Genomic DNA, 27,907 nt, shown 5'->3' with positions numbered 1-27,907 from the left:
CCTCTCACCCTAGCAGGGATGACTTTGGCTAGGTGACCTGTCTGTCTTCTCAGTCCGCTGTCCTGCTGCTCACTGATGATGGGCAACTTCAAGGCCCCTCCTCTCCCTTCAGGTCTTCTACTACTATGTCATCTTATATACACTGAACATATCCTTGGAAATAGACATTACTGTCATATTTTCCTGGGCCATCCTCTTCCACCATCCTCCTCTGGCAGGAAGTATGCAGAGCCTACAGGGAAACAAAGAGCAACATGGAATATTTTTATTTTTCAGAACCTCGAAATAGGCCTCAGACAGTTACAGAGAGACCTTTCTTAAGAAACATTAGGGACTAATATTACTATGGAAGCAACATCTATATGCTGAATGGTTTTACCTTTTCTGTCCTCTGAAAGGGGTGTGTGGAGGGGGTGGTCTTAGGGAGAGGCAAAATCTTATTTCTCCTTCCCAACCAGGAAAACGCTTTCCCCAGCCTTGAAAGCCCAGAAAAGGAGAAAAATGTGAGAAACGAGGCTCACAGTTAGTACTCTCCTGCCGCTAAAATGGTTTTGGCATTCACACATCAAGGCTCAAGAGGAATTCACTATCATCACAGAATTCAGATGCTGAGAGAAGTCCTACTTACATTTCCATCTCCTTTCTCTCACACAGATGAAATGATCCAACCATAGGAGCTCACCAGGCCTTCTAGTACTCTGGTGACCAGTGAGCCAGCAGAAGGAGGTGCCACAATGGCTTCTGTAAATCGGGGGCTGTCTCTTGAAAATAGGGACACTTGGCAGGTCTGCTGAGGGAACCCATGATATGGTGCTTAGAATTATACAGACAAAAAGTACTATGTAAATAAATACACACACACATATATATAAAGAAGTCCCATAGAATCCAGCTGAATACACCTTAATAAAAAAGTAATACAGTGGTACCTCGGGTTAAGTACTTAATTCGTTCCGTACTTAATTGTTCTTAACCTGAAACCGTTCTTAACCTGAAGCACCACTTTAGCTAATGGGACCTCCTCCTGCTGCTGCGCCGCCGGAGCACGATTTCTGTTCTCATCCTGAAGCAAAGGTCTTAACCTGAAGCACTATTTCTGGGTTAGCGGAGTCTGTAACCTGAAGCGTATGTAACCCGAAATACCACTGTATATAGACACTTAGAAGCCCGATAGAGTTCAGTGGGGCTTGGGTAACTGAATCCTGTAGCATGAGCACAGGCTTAATTATATATTGTTGCATGCCACCCCAATCTCCAAGCAGTGTGAGATTTCAGGGATTCTGAATGGTTCATATTTGGTTCGTATTTCCTTTGGCTGTGGTGTCTTTTAGGATATGTGGTTTATTTACACATATATACATCCTTAGCCTGCAGTGGAGGGGTTCACAAGAAGGCCTTGCTTTCCCCCATAGCAGCAGCCTTGGATTCAAACAGAAATCCAACGTCCCTCTGTCTCCCAGTTTGCTACTTAGCCTCTAGCTCACATCACTGCAAACTTTCAAGTCTCAACTCTGGCTTTGTCCTTTTAACTATCCAGGAGTTGAAGGAGCCCCTTTCCTTGTTTCCCTTAATGGCTCATCAGCACAGAAAGCTAGCCTGGCTTATATTTTAACACTTGCTGGATCTAGTGGTTAGAAGGGTCTTGGCATAAAGACTACTTCCTCACCACTCACCCAACCTCATACCAATATGCTTTACATTTTCTGTGGCTCACTAGCAATGTCTGCTGCTATTCTCAGATTTTGTTTACATGTTCCAGTGACTTGTAATTACTGCCAGGCTCATATAGATTAGATTATCGACTTTCCTCCCCACAAAATCCATCACATGGCATGCTGTGTGCAACTTCATCGAAAGGAAACAAGTTATATTTGTTCCTGCATTTAAAACATTTGCAATCACAAGGGCTCAGACCAGGATTTCATAAAAAAGAAGGCACTTGAATCTGTGTGTCACACGTTGGAGCAAAAGACGATTTTCTGCATTCTCAGTTCATGCTTAAAGGACACCCACATGTCTGAAAGACAATGGAAACCACGTGTCTAGGCGCCTTTGCAAATTGATGCTCTGCCAGATCTTTCCAGATAGAAAACTTACAGAGGTGATTAACCATCTAGGACATGATTGTGGAAGCCTTTGGTCAAAGGGCCCATACACCCCCCCCAAAAAAACTAGCAACGGAAACAAAAGAGTTGGAACAATAAATGAAAGGAGTGGTTGCTACCCCCTGGTATTTACACTGATGTCCCAAAGTCCTCTACATGTCACAGAAGATTCTGGGACAGCATTGTCCCTTGTTTTCCAGTGGATGGCTAGAAAAACTAAAAGTTGTGTCAGTCCTGCTGCTTGGAGCTGGGAGCCCAGTGTAAAGTGAAAATTACTCTGAGTGCTCAGGAAGGGTTGACCTAGGGTCTGTCGAGACATACCAGGAAATGGGATGCCTGCTAAGTTCCTGAACCTGCATAATCCTCAAAGTTGAGCTCCCCCTTGTGTGGTCGTAAGGAGGAAGAGATGGGAAGGTTTTCCTCCTGCAGCCCTCAGCCAATTGTATAGGTAGCAAGGAGGGAAAAGTGGGGGAAGTGGGTGGCAGAGAGCAAAGAAAAGGGGTGGCAGAAAAGAAGAAAGGGGGAATGCCATGCTGTTTTGGGCCTCCAGTCCTGCTCACCACTGCCATACAGCCCCTGGTATGTTATTGCTGAAGGAATTACAGCCCCTGACAGAAAAAAAAGATTCCCCACTTTGCTTTAAACTGTGGTTTGATCCTGGCCTGTTTCAACAAACCACCATTTAAAGAAACCACATGTTCAGATGTAATGGGGAACTGTGGTTAGGTTAAAAGCAAAAGCTCACCTCTTTTTTAAAATAAATATGTTCATTGGTGGCAGAGTATTCATCAATAGGAAACATCAAGTAAAACAGTAAAGGGGGAGGGACTGCAATATGTCTTTATAGAAGCCATTGGTTGGCTGCTGCAGGTAACTATGTTTTAGTGGAACCCCTAGATTCAGGGAAATAAATCACTGCAGAATGTCAAGTGTAAAGCTCATCTCCTTCTTCTGGGGTGGGGGTGGAGGCAGAGCATACGAGCGGAGGCTCATGCAGGATCACACAAGTAGAAGGAAACCATGGTTCCTCAATGCATCTGATCTTCCCAGGTATCCTGCACAAAGTGAAAATGGCAGTATAAAATGGGCCTCCATTTCCTGCATGGACAGGTGCTAGCAACAATACAAAACCCTGCAAAACCCATTTACCCAGGGGGAGGTATGGGTGTACACCAGTAGCGGTTATCTGCCCTTCCCAATGCCAGGTGTCGCTGCTGTTTCCTAAGCTGGAGAGGTGAAACGTTCAGGGAGCTCAGTATGGTACAAGCACAGCAGCAGGAGTGTTGGATTAGCTCTACCACTGTGCCTGCAGTGCACTGAGCTCCCCACAATTGACCTCTCTCCATCTCAGGAACCAGCAGCGATGCTTGATGCTCCATGCACACCTGCACATGCGCACACACACACAGAGGGAGTCTTCCATTGTAAGGGCACTTTGAGATGACCTGTTTCTTGAGCATGCACCTGACTGGTCTTCAGGGAGATTAGACAACCCTTCATCAACACAAGCATTAGCCCACATTTTCCATGCATTTTCCTTATTGCAAAAAGTCTCTGTCAGGTATTTTGGAATAAAACACTTCCTTAGTGAATTGTGTTTTGGTTTGATAAGAATGCTGATTGGTTTGTAGCAGTAGTAATAAAAATATTTTTAAAAATAAGACATAGGATAGGAAGAAAGGGTTGCTGAATCTTTAGGCTGGAGGGAACAATTGTACTCCAAATGGGAGGGTTCTGCCTTATTCTTCAGCTGTAGACTGAGTTGTCAATCAATGTCAAAGGGTATGGGTAGTAAAAAATAGCTAGCACCTATTAGTATAGGTCAGTTTTTATTTTGATCCAATTAGACATATTATTCAAATTGAGTTTCTGAGATAGATACTACCAAACTCCTTACTAGGGTATTTTTAGGATTACATTTCTTTCTGTAATATTTTATTGAATAATTCATCTGGTATTTACTTATTGCTTGTAAGTGCACACACTGGCAGCCATCCACCAGCTACATAAAATCTACAAGCTAGACAATGGAAGGGAGTAAATGTTAAGAGACATGAAGAATTATATCTTTAAAGCCATCATATATTAATTGCTTTGGGTACCTCACTTTTGGCTGTTGCAGTGTTTTGAGGTGTAATTCTTATTACTTTCATGTTGAAGAGAGTTTCCCGTTCCAATTATTCTCTTTCTTTTCCCAGTTCAATAATTGCTCAGGCATGGCTATCACTGCTTTAAACCATCCCCCTAAGTGCCATAAAACCTATATTGCGGCTGATCTGCACTGACTGTAATTATGCTGAGTGCATATAGTAAGTTACTGATGCTAATGGTTCAATTGTTACATCAGATTTTCCATAGCATATTAAGTGCTTCCATGGCATGTCAAGAACATAAGAACTAACCTGCAATAATGGCAGGTGCTTGATTCTGAACTCTGCAACCAATCCCACTAAAAATGGGGTGTCTGTGGCTTCATTTTTTGTAAAAAATCCACCACACCAGGGATGAGTGGGGATATGAGGGGGGACCACAGGGCTAAGGAACACCATATCACCTTGTATTATTCCCTGAAGGACCTTGAAGTGCACCCAGTTAACAGGCATCTCTCTGCAGCTCCAAAAATGGCAATGGGGACCCCTCTGGTAGGGAAGGAAACAGCAAAGGCCCTCTTAGCCATTTTTAGCAATGAAACAGAGAAGCAATTCACGAAGCAAAAGGAGGACAACTGGAAGACAACACTGCAACCCCTTCAAACCACTAAAGCTGACAGAACTGAACAAAAATCATGGAATTGAGAAGACTTTTGAAACTGGGGCCCACCTGACAAACCGGATGTCCAAAATTCTGACCCACAGCAGGGACCTCCTAATGAAACTCAGTGTTCTCCCAAACAAGGGGCATTGTCATAGCTTTTTACAGTGAAAAACAAGCTGGCAATAGCTGCCCAAGAACACCAAAATTTTGCCTATAATGGCTTTCCTGTTATGATGCTGTGCCAAAGACACATTTTACAGACTGCAGCATCAATGTGAAACAATGGTCTTTTTTGCCCTTCTTTTAAATAAATTGCAAGCTTTTGTGGAGGCAGATAGGGGGAACTTCAATATGACACACAATCCAGTCTTGGACCATAGATAAACATCCAACTTATTTTTATTTATTATCACATTTGTCATCCAGAGATCACAGGGCGGTTCATAACATTATGACCTATTGTCCTTAAAGGCTTTGCAAACCTATTGCAAGCTCACAAAATTCGAATGATGTTTGGTATTATATGCACTGATGACTTCACTTTTCACTCTTGGAGCTAGGCCTATTGCTTTTCCAGTACATATTACATGTTTGCCTCAAATATTTATGTATCATTTATTTTATAATTGTCTATTAAGAATATTTCCCACTTGAAAAACATAAAACACAGTGATTTTTTTAAAGCATGGCTCAGATAAAAGGTTTCCTCGCATCTTTGTGGATGTACCATATTTTTTGCTGTATAAGACTCACTTTTTCCCTCCTAAAAAGTAAGGGGAAATGTGTGTGTGTCTTATGGAGCGAATGCAGGCTGCGCAGCTATCCCAGAAGCTAGAATAGGAAGAGGGATCGCTGCTTTCACTGCGCAGCAATCCTCCTTGCTGTTCTGGCTTCTGAGATTCAGATTTTGTTTTGTTTTGTTTTCCTCCTCCAAAAACTACGGTAGGTGCTTCTTATGGTCTGGTGCGTCTTACAGAGCGAAAAATACGGGTATATCTCTTTCGGTTGGGTGCTTGTATTTGGCATTGCCATCTCCTTCTTGGTTCTGCTTCACCGCCACTAAATATGATGGTTACTCCTACCTGTTGGTATCCACTTATTTTCATCCTCACTTGCCCTAAACATTATTTAGCACAGCAAGCTATTAGGCTGGACTGCTTTATTAAACACAAATCTTAGGTTGTGTGAAGTGAGTAATATCTAATATTTATAGCTGCAATCCTGCACACGCAGAAGTGTGTGGGGGTTTTTTTAAGCCACACTTGCATAACTGTGCCTGGGATCATTGTCTGCAAGTATAATTAAAATAACAATATTATAATGTTTTATGAAACATTTGTATATTATAAAGTGTTATAAAAATATTGATTTTTTCTTTAAAACATAATTAAATAAAATGATTTACAGTCCAGAATGGAATGTATGACGAGACAGACTGGGAGAAAGAATGAAAATTTGATATTATTCAGTTATACGTCAAGGGAAATTATGCTGATGTTATACTATGCAAAAACTAAATTGAACAAACATTTTTTAGGAAGTGGAACATTTTAAATATTGCTTAGCTTTTCAAAAGCTTCAGTATTGAGATAATTTGTAAACAATATTTTATTGGTGTTGATGCAAAACATTGTACTTGTATAGGAAGACTATTAAAGTAAAAATTAAATACAGTGTTGATTTTTACAAGACTGAACTATTCACATTTTTAATCATGCAAATCAATACCATACGCCTCACATAAATAGCCTCAATTATGCATTTTATTCAGAATTCAATATCTGATGTTTTGTAGATGATGGGGATGGTGGGTTGTGTGGTTTTTCTTTTTGCCAGGAGATGTGCTGGGTAGATGTCCTACCACTGCCGAAGGAGAGTTACAATGTTTTTTTACAAGTTTCCTGCTGGACTTACTTAAAGAAAAAAAATCTATTTGGGTTTAAAGGACTCTGCAACAAATGGAGGCAATGACAGAAGGGCATGAGGTCATAACAGAACAAAGCCAATTATCTGATGTACATAAAGTCTATAGAAATGTTCCACTGATCTAGATGACTGCCTTTGCCACCCTGATTTGATTCTATCCTTGGGGCTCCACAGAGTTTCTGCTATCTTCAAAGAAGTGGTGCACAATATCCCAGCACCACACTCTGCCTATGTCACTGCATGTATTGACAACCTAGTCATCTATGGCTGTGTCCGGGAAAATAATCACCAAGCAGTCATCTGTGCTTCCTTAGAAGCTACAGGCATCACTGCCGCCACACTCAAATGCCAAATCAAGGCCAAAACTATCACCTGTTCTCAGGCATCAGACAGGCAAGGAGGTTTTGAAAAATATCATAGAATAGAATCATAGAGTTGGAAGAGACCACAAGGGTCATCGAGTCCAACCCCCTGCCAAGCAGGAAACACCATCAGAGCACTCGTGACATATGGTTTTCAAGCCTCTGCTTAAAGACCTCCAAAGGAGGAGACTCCACTACACGCCTTGGCAGCAAATTCCACTGTCGAACAGCTCTTACTGTCAGGAAGTTCTTCCTAATGTTTAGGTGGAATCTTCTTTCTTGTAGTTTGGAGCCATTGCTCCGTGTCCGCTTCTCTGGAGCAGCAGAAAACAACCTTTCTCCCTCCTCTATGTGACATCCTTTTATATATTTGAACATGGCTATATGTATATATCTAATATTTTATCAACTACGCTACATTCAGAGAACACTTGAGCAGTGTACAGAAGAACAGAAAACAAAACAGATATAAAATATAAAAAAGCAAGCATTAAAACCTGCAGAAATAAAACAGACTAATTTGGGAAGGCTTGAGAGAAAAGTGAAAACAAAAGGTATTGAGCCTTACTTTGCTCCTAAGAAAAGAGGATTTCATGAACCAGTAGTGCAAAGCCATAATGAGAGCAAGCCCAGCCCAAGTGACTGTCCCACCACCATGGCTGCGTGGCTTAGACTCCTTTTGCCAGTGAGGCTAGGGAGCTGTCCAAGTGCAATGTTTCCAGCACAGCAAGGGAGCTGTCCAGTACAGACACCGAAAACTGCTAGGTGAGGTGCTGCCTCAAAAGTGGCTAGGCACAAACAGCTGTTTCTGCTGCCCAAGCCTTTTCTGGAGCACCAGCAGGGCTCTGACTCCTTTTTCTGGCTTCCTCTGGTCAAATAGGGACCAGGGAAAGACTCATGCTGCCAAATGCATAGTGCCTGTTCTGGTCTAGTCACACCGGCTGCCATCTCTGCTCCTGCAAATGGTTTTGGGGGATCTGAACCTGGAAGGTGGGATCAGAGCATGCTGGATCCCCTGAAAATGTAATCCTTTGTATGTTAATCTCAGGGGGGTTGTCCATCTCCACTGATTCAGCTTAAGCTCCAGACACAATGGAGTCAACAGTAGGATCCTCCTCTGGGGTCTCATCTGGTCCTGGAAACTGGTGGGGCATGGCAGTGATCCTGATCAAACCAGCTGTCAAGCCCTTGACTTTACCAGCTTCTACCAATGCTTTTTACCACTGTTTACCCAATGCACAGCTCTGAAAGCAGACCTGCTTAAGGAAGGGAAACATAATCCAGTTCCAGAGACCCTACTCTATGAAAAAGCCAATCACCTTCAGGCCTGGCCTCATTAGTCTCCTTTTCTTCATATATACTGATGACTAGTAGCACTACTGGCCAAATGTGCAGGAGAAAGATGTTCCAACATTGAAGAAGCCCTCTCCATTAAGTGGATCATTCCCTCCTTCTACTGTTACCAGACTTACACCCCCTTCATTGTGGCAAACTCTACTCTGACAGTTACAGATAGGTAGCCGTGTTGGTCTGCCATAGTCAAAACAAAATAAAAAAATTCCTTCCAGTAGCACCTTAAAGACCAACTAATTTAGTTCTTGGTATGAGCTTTCGTGTGCATGCACGCTTCTTCAGATACAGGTATCTGAAGAAGTGTGCATGCACACGAAAGCTCATACCAAGAACTAACTTAGTTGGTCTTTAAGGTGCTACTGGAAGGAATTTTTCTACTCTGACAGTTCATGTAGAGCACAAAGCTCTGCTCACTGTGCTGTTTTTTGGCTTTACACTCTTAAATATTTACCATGGGACATATAGGAAGCTAACAAACCAAACTGAAGGGCTGTAAAAGGGTTCCACTTTGGGCTGAGACTCTGCACAGGCAACTATTGTTTTCCTGACTTTGGAGCATTCTTAGTTTTGACTTGTCTCCCGGTTGAGCCGTTGGTGCTGACTCCTGGTTTGACCCCTCAGCTCTGACTCCTAGACTGACCTGTTGGTTGACCCCTGGCGCAACTCCTGGCTCCAACTTGACAGCTGCCCACAGCTCAATTCTGACATCAGTCAATTTTATTTCCTCCCTCCCTTCCTTCCATAGGGAAAAAAAAACAGAGGCCCCATTCTGCCAACAGGGCAAAGACCCTTGCTATTTGCCCCTGAGATCAATAAATAAGAGCCCACAGACACAAAAGCCACATCTTAAGATGTTCACTTTTAAGTGTACAGTACTTATTTTCCCCCAGCAAGGCGGGCAGCAATAAACAGAAACCCAATTTTTGTATTCTGGTTCAGATGTTGATAGACCTGGCAATAGCTTTGGGAACATCTGTCGCCATGCGTAAGATGTGCTGCTGTGACTGGATCATGCATGCATGCTGACTATTTGATTCTATAAGCTGACATAAAGCTTAAGCCTCTGCATGTTTACTCAGAAATAAGCACTACAGCAAGCATTGGCAACCTGGTGCCCTCCAGATGTTTATGTTGCCTGTGACTAGTTGAAGTTCAAAACATCTGGAGAACACCAGATTGGCAAAGTCTGCCCTACAATTTTCAACTGAGCTTACTCACAGGTAAGTGTGCATAGCACTGCAGACAAAATATATTGGTCTTTCCGATGAAAGAAAGAAAGAAAGATTACTGTCTCACCAGATGGTGACACTAAGCAACAGTTTGCAGTAGAACAGGATAACAGTTCAGTGAGGCTTTAATTTATTTTTTATTCAAGTGTTTATACACAATAGCTACTCTAAGATAGTGAAGTATGGAGCCAGGTTTTGAGAACATGTGTAACATGTTGCATATAAAGTAAAGTGAGAGCCACACATCAAGTTGTACATATATTGCATGTATTGCATGCAGAGTCAATCCCAGACTTCAGGAGGCCCTTGGCAGCCAGCTGCCCATGCCACTCTCAATGCAAATCTATGGGCCGGGGCTTACATTTTGGGTAAATTCAATTGGCAGATAGCAACTATGGATGGGACTGAGTTTGACTCCTATTCAGAAGCAGCAGTACTGCCCTTCCAGCACTAAAATGATTGTTGGGGACCACTGGGAAGGATGGTAAGTGATGGCACAACCAGGTCAAATCCTGGTAAGTGATGGTAAGTGATGGCACAACCAGGTCAAATCCTCCTGAGCTACTGGGACCTTCAGCCTGTGCCCAACCTAGCTGGCTGCTGGCACCAGAACTGACTGAATGTATGGATTGTCTCAAAAATCTCCTCAAAGGCAGAACTTTAATCACTGCTCACAACACCCCAATCACAATCCTTTTCTGCAGAGTCAGTTTGCATATGCAGCTGGCTATTGCAATATCTGAACTGTCCCTCTTACCCAAATGCACACACCTGTAGGGAAAAATGAGTAGTGACTCCATGTGCAGTCTCGATTCTTCTCTCTGCTTTAAGATTCAAGAAGGCCCACCTCCAAGGACAATGTGACAGCATAATAAAATATCATGACCACTTAGTAGTAACTAAATACCTTAACAAAAACTGCCAATCTAATGTAGTGAGCTCTACCATGTCTTTAGCTCGCCTGTAATATATATAAGCCCGGAGGTAATTGCAGCTTGCACGCTGAAGATAGAAGCTAAGCACCAACTAAATTATGATTAATGAGAGATTAAGGATTAGCCATAATGACAACTAAGAATTATACTTCGTCATTATCTGTTTTGGTCACAACGACACAGAAAGCAATCAAAATTTTCATGCAAATCCTGCACTTCTGCATTAAAGTAATAATGAGATTATTCCAGTGGAGCAAACCAAGAGTCAGAAATAATAGATTTATTGAGTTTTCAGGAATTTAAAAGACCTTCTTTGCTGAATAATAAATTCACTTGTTTAACCTGTCTCATATATGTTCACTGATGTCCTGGAATATGAAATTGTTCAGTGTTAATGAAGTGTGATATCAACAATTTACTTTATATTTTAATGTTATCTGTCATGTTTATAGTGGGCCTGAAACTCTGCTCTTGCTATTTCTTGCCGAGGATAGACCACTTTACCTTGCCTCCCACTCTCTGCTTGCCTCACCTCACACCACCCTTCAGCTCAGTGGGAACTAGCTCTGACAGTGACATCAAGACATTCACTGCAATGCTTCATCTTTATATAGTTACAACAGTTGGGTTTCTTCACTGGATAATGCACAGAACATTCTGACACTTTAAGGATCTGCTGTGCAGGTTGCCAAGAAAAATAGACATGACTGTTCCAAAGAAAACTTCTTGTCAAGAACTTTATCAATAAAATTAATCATACTCCTCATAATCCTCTAAAGAGAAGGAAATTTAAAAGGAGCAATATATACTTGTGATACAGAGGACCCCACACAGGTGGAGTGTGCTTTAAAGGGGATGCACAAACGCCACTTGAACTTTAGATTTCCAGTCATCTGCACCCAGCTATATAACATTATACTTTCAGATTTTAATTGTAGCTTTATAGATACTATGAAAACAGTCCAGCCAAAATTAGGAATTATGCAGCACACCTCTTTTATAGTGTGCATTTAGAACCATTAAGCTCACAACAATGTCTAAATAACAACCTCTTCTGATTAGTTGCCTAGACCTCTGATATCAGAGATGGAGCTTCTGTTTCCATTGGTCCATAGTACCATCCATCTTCATTAAGAGGCTGGCTTTTACTGGTTACTTTTATTAATTTATTTTGCTATAATGAAATATAACTACTATATTATTTGTTATTATTGTATAAATCAGTCTTCAGCATTGCCAACCTCCAGATGTTTTGAACTACAACTTCTATCAGCCCCAGGCAGCACACAACAGTGGTTGGTACAAATTTAAAGTTGATACAATTAAAAGTAAAACAGAGGAGACAAGATGGAACTCTAGAAGATTATACAAGGAAGGGAGTGCAGGAAACATGAGCTCTCATCCATCAATACCTTTTGTGGTCTTTCTGCCAGAAACTAGAATAAGTACCGTATTTTTCGCCCTATAGGACGCACTTTTTCCCCTCAAAAAATGAAGGGGAAATGTGTGTGCGTCCTATGGGGCGAATGCAGGCTTTCGCTGAAGCCTGGAGAGTGAGAGTGGTCGGTGCGCACAGACCCCTCTCGCTCTCCAGGCTTCGCGGACCTCTCCGCAAGCAGCGGAGTGCTCCCGCTGCTTGCGGAGAGGTGCCTGCATGCCGAAGCCTGTGCGCGCTGAGTTCAGCGCGTCCAGGCTTCGCGGACCTCTCCGCAAGCGGCGGGAGCGCTCCTGCTGCTTGCGGAGAGTTGCCTGCATGCCGAAGCCTGCGGCTGCTGAGATCAGCGCGTCCAGGCTTCACGGACCTCTCCGCAAGCAGCGGGAGCCAGCCCTGGGCTCCCACGGCTTGCAGAGAGCTGCCTGTTTGGGGACTGGGGTCGGGGGAAGCTCAGGCCTCCCCCACCCCAGCCCCGCGCCTGGGGGGGGAAATAAATTTTTTTCCTTTATTCCCCCCCCCCCCAAAAAAACTAGGTGCGCCTTATGGGACGGTGCGTCCTATAGGGCGAAAAATACGGTACTCAAAAGCAGTCGCATGAGTGTCCTGTCCCCAATTTTAACCTTCAACTCCCACAATTTAGTTATCAACACCTAATGATCCAAATGCCAAAGAAACAGGGTATCAATAGAGTGCAACTTTCATTACTGACATCCACTGTAAGCTCATCAGACAAAGCCACAAGCACAGTCTCAGAAAGAAGATTAATCTTAAAAACACCAAAAGGATGAAGAAATGCAATGTTTTACAGAAAGCTGAGATCAAGAAGATTGCTTTGTCAGAGAATATGAGCAGTTCTACAGAACGAAGAAGCAAACAGCTTCATGCTACTGTAAATGACGGTCCTTCCAAGGAATTGTGGGGCAGGGGGGGTGGAACTCTTTAAGTCTTCACTGTTCTTTGGAAAACCTGTCAAAAATGTAGTTTCAGATTCACCTAACTCTCCAGAAAAGAAAATGATGGTAATAGAAAAGCTTGTCATTATGACAAGAATCCAAGGAAAGAAAGCACGGGAGACTAAATTGCTGTTTCTAATTCTCAACTCCCCAAATGTGTGGAAGTGGTGTTTTGAAGGGATTTGTTTCGTTCTTAACTATAGGGACATTATATGTATTTGTTCTGGACTTTTTACTTATGTTAAAAAAGCAAACAGCAACAACAAAGATGAAGATGTAGAAATGTATGTGACAAATCCCTCCCTCTGGAAAAAGAAACCTTGCTTTGTTCAGTAATCTCATCCCAATAATTCAGTTGGTGTCCCTACATTTTGTAAAAGAAAATGTGCCCGAGATCTATTATTTTCCTGCTAACTATTATAAATGGGTGGTACAAAGAATGCAGAGCTCTGAAGACATTGAGTGCCTGAACATAATCTGGAAAGCCTCCTTGGTGTGATAATACAGTGGCATTAAAATGCTGGAAAGGAAAATGTAGAGACCATGCTTAAAATGGTTAAAATATTCACCTTGGAGACTGAAGCTCTTTAAAAAGAAATTATAATGAAACATTAATTCGAAAATGATCCAGTCTGAAATATTAATCACAGACAAAAATAATCACAGCTGTGTAATTTTGCAGATGAAGGCTGTGATCCATAAAAGTTCCCTACTGCCCACGGGTACAGTGCTCCATTTATTCCTCCGCTGTAGTTTGCACAGGTAGCTGAACCTTGTCAAACCCCAGCCACACCTGGGGTTGAGAGATCACAAATCTCCAGTGCCACATCATCTGGTTGCAACAACTACGTCTCCCAGCTGGGGAAGAGGATGCTGCAGGCGTATGGCTCCTCAGCAGGTGTTATTACAACTGGCCCCATCAGTCATGCGGCAGAATTTATTATTGTCATGCAACATTTGGGACGTGTAATTTCTCAAGCTCAGGTATGCCTGGAACATTCCAGGGATCAGGGGCTGGTGGGTCACCTTGCAGTGCTCTGCTGCATGGTCCTGTGGGTTCTTCTCTCCCCCCTTTTATTGTTTGTTTTTCAAAGTATGTTTTTTGCTATATTTTAAGTGGATGTTTTTAAACAGGAATAAGAATAAACATTTTGCATATCACAAAATACAGAAGCCATATCTAAATTAGTAAATGGTGTTATGTGCATGAAGCTTTTCTGGTTTTTTTCACTGGACTGCATTGGTATTGCATGCTATCCTAACAGCACTAGTGTTGGCATCTGTCTGTCTTGGGAGGAGTGCATCTTTGGGGGTGCAGTGAACCCATTGGAGAGTTACAGTGCCTGCTGCGGCTGTAGAGACCGATAAAGGAGAATTGCAGTTCTGCTCGGTCGGTAGAGCATGAGACTCTTAATCTCAGAATTGTGGATTTGAGCCCCACATTGGGCAAAAGATTTCAGTATTTCATGGGTTTGGACTAGGTGACCCCTTTTTATTATTCTATTGTTAACTGAAGGTGAGGAACTGGCTCATTTGTGAATTTCACAGACTCATGTCTGGGGCAGGAATTGTACAGTCTTCCTCTTCATTATTCATGTATGTAATAAAGTCACCAGAAGCTTTTTAAAACCGATTTTATTATTGCAGTTTTAAAATTAATCCCAAATTGGGGAAAAGGAGGTGGTTACCTATATGAATGAAGTAACTTTTTTGGGGGGGGGGAGTAGGAAATAATAAAAAGGAGGGAGAAAAATGTGGACAAAGTTGACCCAAGGAATGTTGGTGCCTGAATCTAACATTAAGGTGGTGTGCCTCCAAGTGGATTGAAGTAAGATTCAACACTGGAGATCTGTAATTGAGGACAGCAGACTAGCTTAGGAAACAGAGGGCAAGATGGACAGCAGGCTAGCTTAGAGAGTATATGACAGACTGTGCAACACACACATCATTCTGTCCTCCAATATCTTGCATGTGCTCACTGCCCAAACACTCTGCATCTGCTGCCTGAGGCAGTTGCCTCACTCTACCTAACGGTGGCACCAGTCCTGAAGGGTTGTAGAATTTCGAAGAAGCAACACACAGCAAACTGATGACTATAGCAACATAGGAAGCTACCTCATGCCAAGTCAGACCATTGGTGCATCTGTTATTGAGAATGTCTCAATAAAAGCTGAGCAAATGTCTTCACATTTGTCCTCTTTGCACCTATGTCAATGCTTTGCCAAATAGGGACAAATAATGCAAATCCTTAATCCATTGTTGTGTGCCTTCTTTTTTTAATGTTGGAGAACCATACACTGAACCATTCCTGTTGCAAGCATGAGTCACTGCTTATGATGGCCACACAGATTTATGGAGCAAGCCTGGGCTTTGCAGTTAATTACAGCTGTGAGTATAAAGTGCATTATTAATAGCAACTGCAATGTTATAAAATTAGAGTCTTATGGGCAAATGCTAAAAGCAAGGAAAACATATTTATAATGAATATGCTTCATTCACTGTTGTTGCCTGATATGAATGAAACACGTTAAGTATAATGAACTTACACTGATAGCACATCCTAAGGACTCAGGAATTTGTTCATGGCATCTTAGCTAATAGAACTGAGGAGGAAATACAGTGAAGCACTTAAAATATTCATTACCCGTCATGAGAAAGGCACGGTGGGAAAATAGGCGGGGGAGCAGATTTTCATGTAGGGCCATCATTATAAATAAGAACGGAGATTGTTCAGTAGTTCAAAACTCAGCTCAGGTTGCAAGCAGAATACATGACCAGCATAAAGGTTATTCTAATTACAGCTGATAATGAAGTTTGAGAGAGTAGGTGATTAATGAAGAATGTTTGTGTTATGAGAGCTAATAATAATGTTTCCAACGATTCACAAATGCCATTAGGTTATGGTGATCAAATCCCTGCTTTGTCCGCTACAAAAATCTGTGTTAATAATTAGGATGTGTGAGCCAAGAGAAGCTATGAGTTGTGGAGAGGAAATGTATGGAATAATTTGTGTTGCAATGTTGGGAACAGCCATCAAAAGAAAATAAAAATCTACTGGAGGTAACTTGCAAACTATGACAAGTATATATTGTTTTGAATATCTACCATGCAGATCATACAGCCAAACTGTCCAGTTTGAGTTGAACATCGTGTGACCCTACCCTGAACTAACTGCAGTTTCCAGACCATTTTCAAAGTTAGCCACACTTATAATGTGGTACATAGGTAGTTGCCTTATACTGATACTGAGTCCATCTAGCACAGCATTGTTGACAATGACTGACAACAGTTCTTCTGAGTTTCAAACAGGGGACACTTCTAACCCTATCTGAAAATGATAATGATTTAGACTTCCTAGCCACTTGCTACATACACAAAAAATCTTCTCCAGGGCAGAGGTAAAAGCTGCCTATAAAATATAATGGAGAAGTGTCAGGTACCACAGGTCTATGGAAGTATCTGAATTTAGCGCTGTCCAAGGCTTCTTTTTACCTTCTTTTTTGAAATAAAAAATGGTAAGTCTCTTTTTTATTTAGACCTTGTAAATATAGATCACACATCCTTTCCCTCTTGGCATGTTTTATTGTTAACTTAGTACTGGCTTGGTCATGTCCACAGAATGCTAGATGGTAGGATTCCCAAGGAGATGCTCTATGGCTTCTGCACCAGGCCTGTTGGCAGACCAACTCTGCCTTACCAAGATCTCTGAAAATGTGACATGAAGGCTGGCCACATCAGCCTTGCCATGTGGGAATCCCCTGCAGATGACTGCGGTGTCTGGAGACAGGCAGTCAAGTTGTGTATCCATAGCAGTGGCCAGAAGAGAAATAACTGCTGGGAGGATCGCAGAAATGGCATGGTACATTTGGATGCCTTTATCTGCCTCAGCTGCAACAAAACATGTCTCTCCCGCATTGGTCTCTACAGCCATAGCAAGTCCTGCAACCTTCCAACAGCTTGACCTTACCCTGAGAGGGGCACTCCCCTGAGACAGATGCCGACACAGCACAGTAAATCACATAGCTGCATCCTATATTTCTTTATTGGAAATGGTGATAACTTATCCTTTTTTAAAACTTTTTTTTTTTTTAATTTGCAACCGCCAGTCATTTTTTTTTTTTTTAATTAAACAGAAGGTAATGATGAAATCCAGGATTTTAGGGTGACCCTGATTGGGCTTCAGCATTTTACCTTCCCTACCACAACCGAAGTAGCAGCTCTTTGGTCTTTTTGCTTTTTTAAAAAATAAATAAATGAGTTTTATGTTGTTTTAAATTGGCCTGCCAGAAAATATCATTAACTTCCTAATGCACAAGTTGGGGATAGGTGACTGTATATGGAAAAGATTAGTTCAACTAAGCAGAAGTTAGCACAATCAACTTAAATTATCATAGAAAAAAAATATTTGCAAAGCGACATTTAAGAAGGGAGAAATCTACCTGCTTTATATGCCACTGCTGGAAGCCCCCAAGCCAAGTTGAGTGAGTTGGAATTTCTCCATACTAAAAGGGAATACAGAGCACTTCCACTTTTTCACCCCTCTCCCACTATATTTATGTTAATATATTATTATTATTAACGTGAAAGGGAAAGTAGGAGAGAGGCATTTATAATGTGAATGAGCATTCTGTCTCTTGTGGGTTTTACATTCACATCACAAACTAACTGAAGCAATACATTATATATACATTACCAGAAACCAGGCTAATAAGTGAAAAATCAAAAGAATGCAGGATATATAATCTATAGTACTGTATAAACAGCATTGGCAATGGCATGGCACTATATTAAAAAGAAATATGCCTTCCAGTAAGTTAGATGAACTCTTCAAGAACAAATTCAAACTCTTCAAATTCCACTGAATTCCTATGCGTGGAAATTTCAGTTTATATTATGACCCTAAATAATGTGCTAAAAATGCATTTTTATTTCTGTGATAAATTAGCCCTGAAATTTTGGAGAAAGAGAAGAGGAGAAACAGCAAAGCCAAATACATATATATATATATAACAAAGTTACTTCATTTAGCTTCAAACTGATTTGCTAAACCTGACATGTGGCAAAACACCAGGAAAAAATGTATAGGTAAAGGTAAAGGGACCCCTGACCATTAGGTCCAGTCGTGACCGACTCTGGGGTTGCGCGCTCATCTCACTCTATAGGCCGAGGGAGCCGGCGTTTGTCCGCAGACAGCTTCCAGGTCATGTGGCCGCAGACAGCTTCCGGGTCATGTGGCGAACCAGAGCATGGCACGGAAACACCGTTTACCTTCCCGCCAGAGCGGTAGCTCTTTATCTACCGTACTTGCACTTTGACGTGCTTTCGAACTACTAGGTTGGCAGGAGCAGGGACCGAGCAACGGGAGCTCACCCCATCACGGGGATTTGAACCGCTGACCTTCTGATCGGCAAGTCCTAGGCTCTGTGGTTTCATAGAATCATAGAATCATAGAGTTGGAAGAGACCACAAGGGCCATCGAGTCCAACCCCCTGCCAAGCAGCAAACACCATCAGAGCACTCCTGACATATGGTTGTCAAGCCTCTGCTTAAAGACCTCCAAAGAAGGAGACTCCACCACACTCCTTGGCAGCAAATTCCACTGTCGAACAGCTCTTACTGTCAGGAAGTTCTTCCTAATGTTTAGGTGGAATCTTCTTGTAGTTTGGATCCATTGCTTTGTGTCCGCTTCTCTGGAGCAGCAGAAAACAACCTTTCTCCCTCCTCTATGTGACATCCTTTTATATATTTGAACATGGCTATTATATCACCCCTTAACCTCCTCTTCTCCAGGCTAAACATGCCCAGCTCCCTTAGCCGTTCCTCATAAGGCATCATTTCCAGGCCTTTGACCATTTTGGTTGCCCTCCTCTGGACACGTTCCAGTTTGTCAGTGTCCTTCTTGAACTGTGGTGCCCAGAACTGGACACAGTACTCCAGGTGAGGTCTGACCAGAGCAGAATACAGTGGCACTATTACTTCCCTTGATCTAGATGCTATACTCCTATTGATGCAGCCCAGAATTGCATTGGCTTTTTTAGCTGCCGCGTCACACTGTTGGCTCATGTCAAGTTTGTGGTCAACCAAGACTCCTAGATCCTTTTCACATGTACTGCTCTCAAGCCAGGTGTCACCCATCTTGTATTTGTGCCTCTCATTTTTTTTGCCCAAGTGCAATACTTTACATTTCTCCCTGTTAAAATTCATCTTGTTTGTTTTGGCCCAGTTCTCTAATCTGTCAAGGTCGTTTTGAAGTGTGATCCTGTCCTCTGGGGTGTTAGCCACCCCTCCCAGTTTGGTGTCATCTGCAAATTTGATCAGGATGCCCTTGAGTCCATCATCCAAGTCGTTGATAAAGATGTTGAATAAGACCGGGCCCAAGACAGAACCCTGTGGCACCCCACTAGTCACTCTTCTCCAGGATGAAGAGGAACCATTGATGAGCACCCTTTGGGTTGGGTCAGTCAGCCAGTTACAAATCCACTGAGTGGTAGCATAGTCAAGTCCGCATTTTATCAGGTTCTTTACAAGAATATCATGGGGCACCTTGTCAAATGCCTTGCTGAAATCAAGGTAGGCTACATCCACTGAGTTCCCTTCATCTACCAGGCTTGTAATTCTGTCAAAAAACGAGATCAGGTTAGTCTGACATGACTTATTTTTCAGAAATCCATGCTGACTATTGGTGATCACAGTATTCCTTTCTAGGTGCTCACAGACTGTTTGCTTAATGATCTGCTCCAGAATCTTCCCTGGTATTGATGTCAGACTGGGCGGTAATTATTTGGGTCCTCTCTTTCTCCCTTTTTGAAAATAGGGACAACATTTGCCCTCCTCCAGTCTGCTGGGACTTCGCCTGTTCTCCAGGAATTCTCAAAGATGACTGCCAGTGGTTCTGAGATCACATCTGCCAGTTCTTTTAATACTCTTGGATGCAGTTCATCTGGCCCTGGAGACTTAATACATCTAAACTAGCCAAGTATTCTTGTACTATCTCCTTAGTTATTCTGGGCTGTGTTTCCTCTGCTGAATCATTTGCTCCAAATTCTTCAGGTCGGGCATTGTTTTCTTTATCGGAGAAGACTGAGGCAAAGAAGGCATTGAGGAGTTCAGCCCTTTCTGTGTCCCCTGTTTGCATTTCACCATCTTCTCCTCTGAGTGACCCCACTGTTTCTTTGTTCTTCCTTTTGCTACGAACATACCCATAAAAGCCTTTTTTGTTGCTTTTAACCTCTCTAGCAAGCCTGATAAAAAAATTCCTTCCAGTAGCACCTTAAAGACCAACTAAGTTAGTTCTAGGTATGAGCTTTCGTGTGCATGCACACTTCTTCAGATACACTGAAACAGAAGTCACCAGACCCTTCTATATAGTGAGACCCTTCTATATAGTGAGGTCTGGTGACTTCTGTTTCAGTGTATCTGAAGAAGTGTGCATGCACACGAAAGCTCATACCTAGAACTAACTTAGTTGGTCTTTAAGGTGCTACTGGAAGGAATTTTTTTTATTTTGTTTTGACTATGGCAGACCAACACGGCTACCTATCTGCAACTAGCAAGCCTGAGTTCATTCTGTGCTTTAGCTTTTCTGACTTTGTGTCTACACGTGCTGGCTATTTGTTTGAATTCCTCTTTGGTGGTTTCCCCCCTTTTCCATTTTTTGTACACATCCTTTTTTAATCTTAACTCAGTTAAAAGTTCTTTAGATAGCCACCCTGGCTTCTTTAGGCACCTTCCATGTTTTCGTCTCATTGGTATTGCCTGAAGTTGTGCTTTTACTATCTCCCTCTTAACAAACTCCCAGCCATCATGAACTCCCTTTCCTTTTAGTATTACTGTCCATGGGATCTCACCCAGCACTTCCCTAAGTTTTATGAAGTCAGCTTTCTTAAAGTCAAGAAATTGAGACCTAGTATGCTTGGCTGCTCCTTTCCGCTGTATAGTAAACTTCAGAAGAGCATGATCACTTGCGCCTAATGATCCTTCCACTTCAACCCCACTAACCAGGTCATCAACATTGGTTAGGACCAGATCTAAAATGGCTGTTCCTCTTGTTGCTTCTCCCACTTTCTGGACAACAAAGTTGTCTGCAAGGCCAGTGAGGAATCTGTTTGACCTTATGCTCTTGGCTGAGTTTGACATCCAGCAAATATCCGGGTAATTGAAGTCCCCCATTACTACTATCTCCTTTCCTTTTGCATGCTTGGCCATCTGGTCCAGGAAGGCATCATCTATAGTAGATATCATCTATAGTAGATTCACTGTTATTCTTCTCTCCCTTAATTTTGACCCAAATGCTCTCACTTTGGCTTTGAGGTTCTAAATCTTGGAACTCTTCACAAGTATACACATTCCTGACATATAACGCCACTCCTCCTCCTTTTCTTGTCTGGTCTGTTTCTCTGAAATAGATTGTATCCATCCATTATTACATTCCAGTCGTGGGACTTATCCCACCAGGTTTCAGTGATGCCTATTATGTCATATTTAGTTTGCTGCACCAAGAGCTCAAGCTCATCTTGTTTATTTCCCATGCTTTGTGCATTAGTGTACAGACATTGAAGTCCATTAATCATTCCCCCGTGTCTCTTATTTAAGGATTTTTTCCTCCCACCACTAGGTCTGCGTGCTGTTTGCTCCATTTGGTCTATGACATTTGGATGATCATCTTCATCAATTGATAGACTCCTACCTTCAGGAGCACTTTCTCCCTCCCCCACATTAGTCAGTTTAAAGCCCTCCTGATGAGCTTTCTGAGATTTTTGGCAAAAACATTCCTCCCAACCATTGTGAGGTGCAGCCCATCGCTTGCCAGAAGTCCATCTTCAAGAAACTGCAGTCCGTGATCTAAGAATCCAAACCGTTCCTGTTTACACCATTTGCGAAGCCAGCTGTTCACTTCCACTATTTTTCCCTCTCTCCCTGGGCCACATCGTTCAACTGGGAGGACAGATGAGATGACAATTTGTGCATTTAATTGCTTCAATTTCCTGTCCAGAGCCTCATAGTCTCTTTTGATCTTCTGGAGGCTATTGCTTGCAGTGTCATTGGTTCCCACATGAACCAAGAGGAAGGGGTATTTGTCAGTGGGTTTTATGATTCCTTGCAGTCGTTCAGTTACATCTTGGATCTTAGCCCCGGGGAGACAGCACACTTCCCGAGACATCTTGTCAGGCCTACAGATCACTGCTTCTGTTCCCCTCAGTAGGGAATCCCCTATCACCACTACATGCCTCCTCTTAGGTTTGGTTGGGGTTCTTCCATGAGCTGTCCGTTCCAAGGTCGCCTGCACATTCCCTGAGGACTAGCTTTGCTGCTCGTCTTCATATACCTGATCAACTGTAATGAGGGAGAGATCCTCAAATGGAGTCTGCTCTTCATCTTCCATGCTAGGGGAGAGGACCTCAAAGCGATTGTGTAATTCTAAACAATCAGAGCGAACCCTGGGCCTCCTACTTCTTTGAGTCACGTTTCTCCATATATCTGGCTCCTGTGTTGGTGAACTAGCCTCCTTCTCAGGGGAGTCCCCTGTCTCCTCCTTGGTGGAGACGGTGTGCTCTGTTGCTTCCAAGAAGAGCTCCAGCTCTCTAATTCTTTGGAGAGTAGCTACACGTTCCTCCAGTTGCTGGACTTTGTCTTTTAAGAGGGCAATCAACATGCAATTGCTGCAGGTAAAGCTGCCTGCAACCTTTGGCAAGATGGCAAACATTGCGCAGGAACCGCAGGCGACTGCAGCTGTTCCCTCACTCTCCATCTTGAGAACGTGTCGTTGGGGGTGGCTACACCGGTCCTCCATCATAAGAAGCGTGCAGACAGGACAAATAACTCCCCCCCCCACAAAAAAACCCTAGGTCTCCCCCAACAAACGTTTGAGACTAGCTCCCCTAAATCTAAAAGATGGATCAAACTCTGACCTTTGCACAGGGAGAGCAGCTAATCAGCCACAAAGAAACACACACACACACACACACACACACACACACAAAAACCCTTTGCTCCTTCTTCAGCTGCTGCCCTGCAAGCTCTGAACCCACATAGGTACAAAAAATGTTTGTGTCATGGAACTGATGAGAGAAGAGGTGACTATTGATTATTTTCTCCTAAGGGGTGCCATGTTGCAGTTGCTAAAAAAGAAAATAAAGATTCTAGTAACTGTTCCTTCCACTAGCTCATTTTGTTAGTAAATGATTATGCTATAGTTTGTGCCAAGATGTCAGAGAAAAGACCTGTTGAGACTTGTTTGATGTCAGCGCCTGGAACAAGATCACATAATTTCTATATTTTAATCAATACCATGCGTTTTGGTGATTTTGAATGCACAACATTCCTTTGAAAGTTGAGGCTTAAAACAGCTGAATAACAGCTTTTTAAAGGTACACCAGTATCAAAGATTCACTTCGGACGGCTGCTTTTGTTAAAGGCTATCAATTACCATTTCTCTGATGGTTTTATCCATAGCCTTGTTAAACCAAATCACCAGAATTTAAGACGATATACTATATCAGTGTAATTGAAGGTCCTAAAATCTAGCTACAAACAATGGACCAAAATTAAGCATTTTTAAGTCCCAGTTATTGCAATGAGAAAAATTTAAACATATGTTTAACTCTCCCGTGGATATAAATGGGATTTAAAAATGCTTAACTTTACTGGATTACACCTACTGACTTTGAAAGGCTTTCCAAGAAAAGGCAAATTAAGCCTGCTGCAGAAACTATCACGTTATATATTTTGTGTCTCTAATTATTGGTGAGTACTAACACATCATAGAGGGACGCGGGTGGCGCTGTGGGTAAAACCTCAGTGCCTAGGACTTGCCGATTGCATGGTCGGCGGTTCGAATCCCCACGGCGGGGTGAGCTCCCATCTTTCGGTCCCAGGTCCTGTCCACCTAGCAGTTCGAAAGCACCCCCAAGTGCAAGTAGATAAATAGGTACCGCTTTATAGCGGGAAGGTAAACGGCGTTTCCGTGTGTTGCACTGGTGCTGGCTCGCCAGAGCAGCTTCGTCACGCTGGCCATGTGACCCGGAAGTGTCTCTGGACAGTGCTGGCCCCCGGCCTCTTAAGTGAGATGGGCGCACAACCCTAGAGTTGGACACGACTGGCCCGTATGTACCTTTACCTTTTTAACACATCATAAATGCCTTTACTAAAGTTCTGTTCAGATTCAGTGAAGCTAAGGTGATGTTCTGAAATAGGTAAGTGTGAAGCTTGGCACAGATAGGATGCTCTGAAATAAGTAGGATTCCAATATGAGGATGGGTGAGAAAAGTAATTATTTTAAATTTAAAATAAAAGGCACCTGGCTACTTTAGTCACTGCGTTAAATAGCCTTGTCTTACTGTCTGTTTATTTTTAGTTGTTAGATTGTTGACCAAATCATGCACCTCTTCAAATTATTTCAGGATGTCAGTATTGGAACCACGGCAATCAGGACAATATGAATGAGCCAAGGTGTATCGCAACTGAAGAGAGACGGAGCCCACTGGAAATCATGAAATGGCAAAGATGGAAGCAGAGACAGTGGAGAGACAGATTCCAAAACACAGGAAACTGTGGACTATTTGTCCATCTGCTAACCCTGTACTGTCCACTCTGACTGGTACCACTCTACAGGGTCTGATAACAGTACAGTGGTACCTCAGTTTAAGAACACTCCTGTTTACGAACTATTCGGTATAAGAACGCCACAAAACCGGAAGTAGTCTTCCGGTTAGAGAACTTTACCTCGGTCTACGAATGGAAGCCGAATGGTGGAAGGGCACCGGTGGCAGGAGGCCTCATTAGGGAAAGCGTGCCTCAGTTTAAGAATGGCTTTGGTTTAAGAACGGACTTCTGGAATGGATTAAGTTCGTAAATGGGGGTACCACTGTATTGATCTTGAGGTTATTTTGCATGCATGCATGTGATTTGCCACTGAGCAATGAAATCATGAGTCAGGCTATTTGTCTACCTAGCTCAGCACTGACTGCACCTGCCTCTTTCAACCTTGGGTTCCCAGATATTGTTAGACTACAATTCCCATCATTCCCAGCATGGCCAGTGGTCAGATGATGGGAGTTGTATTTCAAGAACATCTGGGAATCCAAAGTTAAGAACGGCTGGTCTATACAGTTTGGCAATGGCTCTCCCGGTGTGCAGACTGGGGTCTCTTCCAAGATGGTGGCGACTGAACCTTCTGCATGCAAAGCAGATGGTCTAGCACTGAGCTACAGTCCTTCCCCTTAATAAGGTTAGTCAGGTGCTATGGAGGTGCTATGGAGAACAGGAGCTGAGGTCTTAAGGCACAGAGTTTATCCACAGCAAGCAATACAAAAGAGAACCAGACCTAGAATCAGGAGGTGTAGAGTTAGGTAATCCATCCAAGGGAGGGCTAGAGAACTGGGAAGTAGAAAACACGGGTTGAACAGAGAAGGAATTTGCGGACAAAGGCTGCGGACAACACCATACCTTTAAAGAACATCTCCTCCCTTCACAAAGGATCCTGGGACGTGTAGTTTGTAAAGGGATGTTGGGAACTGTAGCTCTGTGAAGAATAAGCTATCACAGAGGAGGATGGGTTTTAAAAGTATAGCAAATATGCAGCAAACATCTGGAAATATTTATGATCGGGTCAGGAGGATTCAATGAGGCCAGCAGGACAGGGCTGGACCATAGTAGGGTCAGGAAAAGTACACATTGCCATATTTTTTCCTTACTGTACATTCTTCAGTTATTCGTGACACGGCCACGCAGAGTTTCCCACAGAATTCATTATCCTGACGATACCTTGCTCTGGGATCATTTATATGTGGTTTTTCTGAAGACAAGATTGAAACATAGTTCGAGCCAGTTTCTGAGCTGCCGCACCTAGAGAAAACACAGTACAGTTAATAACCAAATAAAAAAACAACAACTGAAACATTAAAACTACAAATGACAGAGCCTGCGTAGTGTAGACTAGGACCTGGGATATCAGAGTTCAAGTCCCCACTCAGTGTTGAAGCTCACTAACAGACCTTAGGCCAGCCATAGTCTCTCATCCTAATCCACCTCAAAAGAAGGTTGTGAGGATAAAATATGGAGAGGGAGAAATGCGCCACCTTGAGGTCCTTGGATGAAAGGTGGGATGCAAAATGTAAAAATAAGTAAAATTACAGCTTTTTTTTCAGTCGGGACTCACCGGAACTTCGTTCCAGCCCCTCTCTGGTGGGCACCATTGCCACTGTAAGAGTAAATTTTTTCTCACAGTACTGAGTAAAATGAATTAAATTGAATAAAAATTAACATCTTCCCTTCAGATAAAGGGAAAAGTTCCCTTTGTCATTTGCCTCTTAATTTCAACAAAAATCTGACATTATCCAATTCACACATAAATGGTGCCAAACAGTTGCAAATTCTCCCCTAACAGCACGTTTTATCATAGACCAAAAAAATCAGCCCTCGGTGCCTTAGCCTGCGAAAAAACATTTTTTTGGAAAAAAATCCCAAACTTTAATGCTTTCCTTCAATATTCCACCACCATTCTGTCCAGTTGAAGTAAGGGAACTATCACAAACCCCAGCTCTTATGTTTCCTGTTTTCTTTTCCCAAGCAGAGATAATGTGTAAGTGTGGCGTCAGCTCCCTAAAAAAAGGTTGTCAACTCTGGTGAACCTTTCCTAAAAAAGGTCAACAACTTTGGGGATCTTTGCACTACAGCGCCAGATATGCTTAAGACGGCCCTGATTACACACCCTTTAAAATAAAAGGGAGTCAATCTGGAAAAGCCCATAAGGGTTGTCACGAGAATGAAAGCACACGATCCACAGGTGTGCATCTTGTAGCTCTGTACAGTGGTGCCTCGCAAGATGAAAAGAATCCGTTCCGCGAGTCTCTTCGTCTTGCGGTTTTTTCGTCTTGCGAAGCAAGCCCATTAGCGGCTTAGCGCTATTAGTGGCTTAGTGGATCAGCTGATAAGCGGCTTAGCGGCTTAGAAAAAGGGGGGGGAGGGAAAAAAACCCGCAGGAACTTGCAAGACATTTTTGTCTTGCGAAGCAAGCCCATAGGAAATTCGTTTTGCGAAGCGCTTCCAAAACAGAAAACCCTTTCGTCTAGTGGGTTTTCCGTCTTGCGAGGCATTCGTCTTGCGGGGCACCACTGTAGAGGAAAAGGCAGCTAGATAAAAGATGCTCCCACCTCCTGCTTCTTGGAAGAAAATACTGCATTCAGCTTGGGAAATGCCTCCAAATTTCCCCTCATTTAGGTTTTGTGTTGCATTTTAATGTATTCCGTTATGGTTTTTCATTAAGGTTTGTATACTTTTAATTTCCACTGAATAACTGAACAAGGGGCCTGAACAGAGCCAATTATAGTGGTACCTCAGGTTACAGACGCTTCAGGTTACAGACTCCGCTAACCCAGAAATAGTACCTCAGGTTAAGACCTTTGCTTCAGGATGAGAACAGAAATCGCGCGGCAGCAGGAGGCCCCATTAGCTAAAGTGGTGTCTCAGGTTAAGAACAGTTTCAGGTTAAGAACGGACCTCCAGAACGAATTAAGTTCTTAACCCGAGGTACCACTGTACTATTATTACTATCATTATTAAAAATTATTAAATTTGTACATTAACAGGCATTAGAGAAGGCGGTCGCCCTGACAACCAACACGCCCGCCTCCCCCCCCCCCCATCCATAGCTGTCAACGTTTCTCTTTTTTAAAGGGAAATTCCCTTATTCCGAATAGGCTTCCTCGCAAGAAAAGGGAAAAGTTGACAGCTATGGCCCCATCGGCATTTAAAACAGGCTTCCTCGGTCACGCATGTGCAAAGGGCCCGTCGCCATCCTCAACCACGTGGGCCCCGGTGCAGACGCTTTTGTCTCGTTCCCTCCCGCCCCTAGCTCC

General features: G+C 42.8%; 1 protein-coding gene and 1 long non-coding RNA gene across 3 annotated transcripts in view; both read right to left on the bottom strand.

The window, feature by feature from the left end:
* MAJIN (membrane anchored junction protein) overlaps positions 1–27,907 on the bottom strand; it is a 267,643-nt gene that overhangs the window by 235,277 nt on the left and 4,459 nt on the right. The window lies entirely within an intron of this gene.
* Positions 504–27,903, bottom strand: LOC309347951. Its single transcript, XR_014159068.1, has 3 exons — positions 27,162–27,903; positions 25,745–26,850; positions 504–790 (listed from the first exon to the last, which is right to left on the bottom strand). It is a non-coding gene; the product is annotated as an uncharacterized lncRNA (long non-coding RNA).

Source organism: Podarcis erhardii (assembly GCF_964252035.2).
Source record: "Podarcis erhardii genome assembly, chromosome: 8".
NCBI classification, from domain to species: Eukaryota; Metazoa; Chordata; class Lepidosauria; order Squamata; family Lacertidae; genus Podarcis; species Podarcis erhardii.
This window is presented reverse-complemented; position numbering and strand designations above follow the sequence as displayed.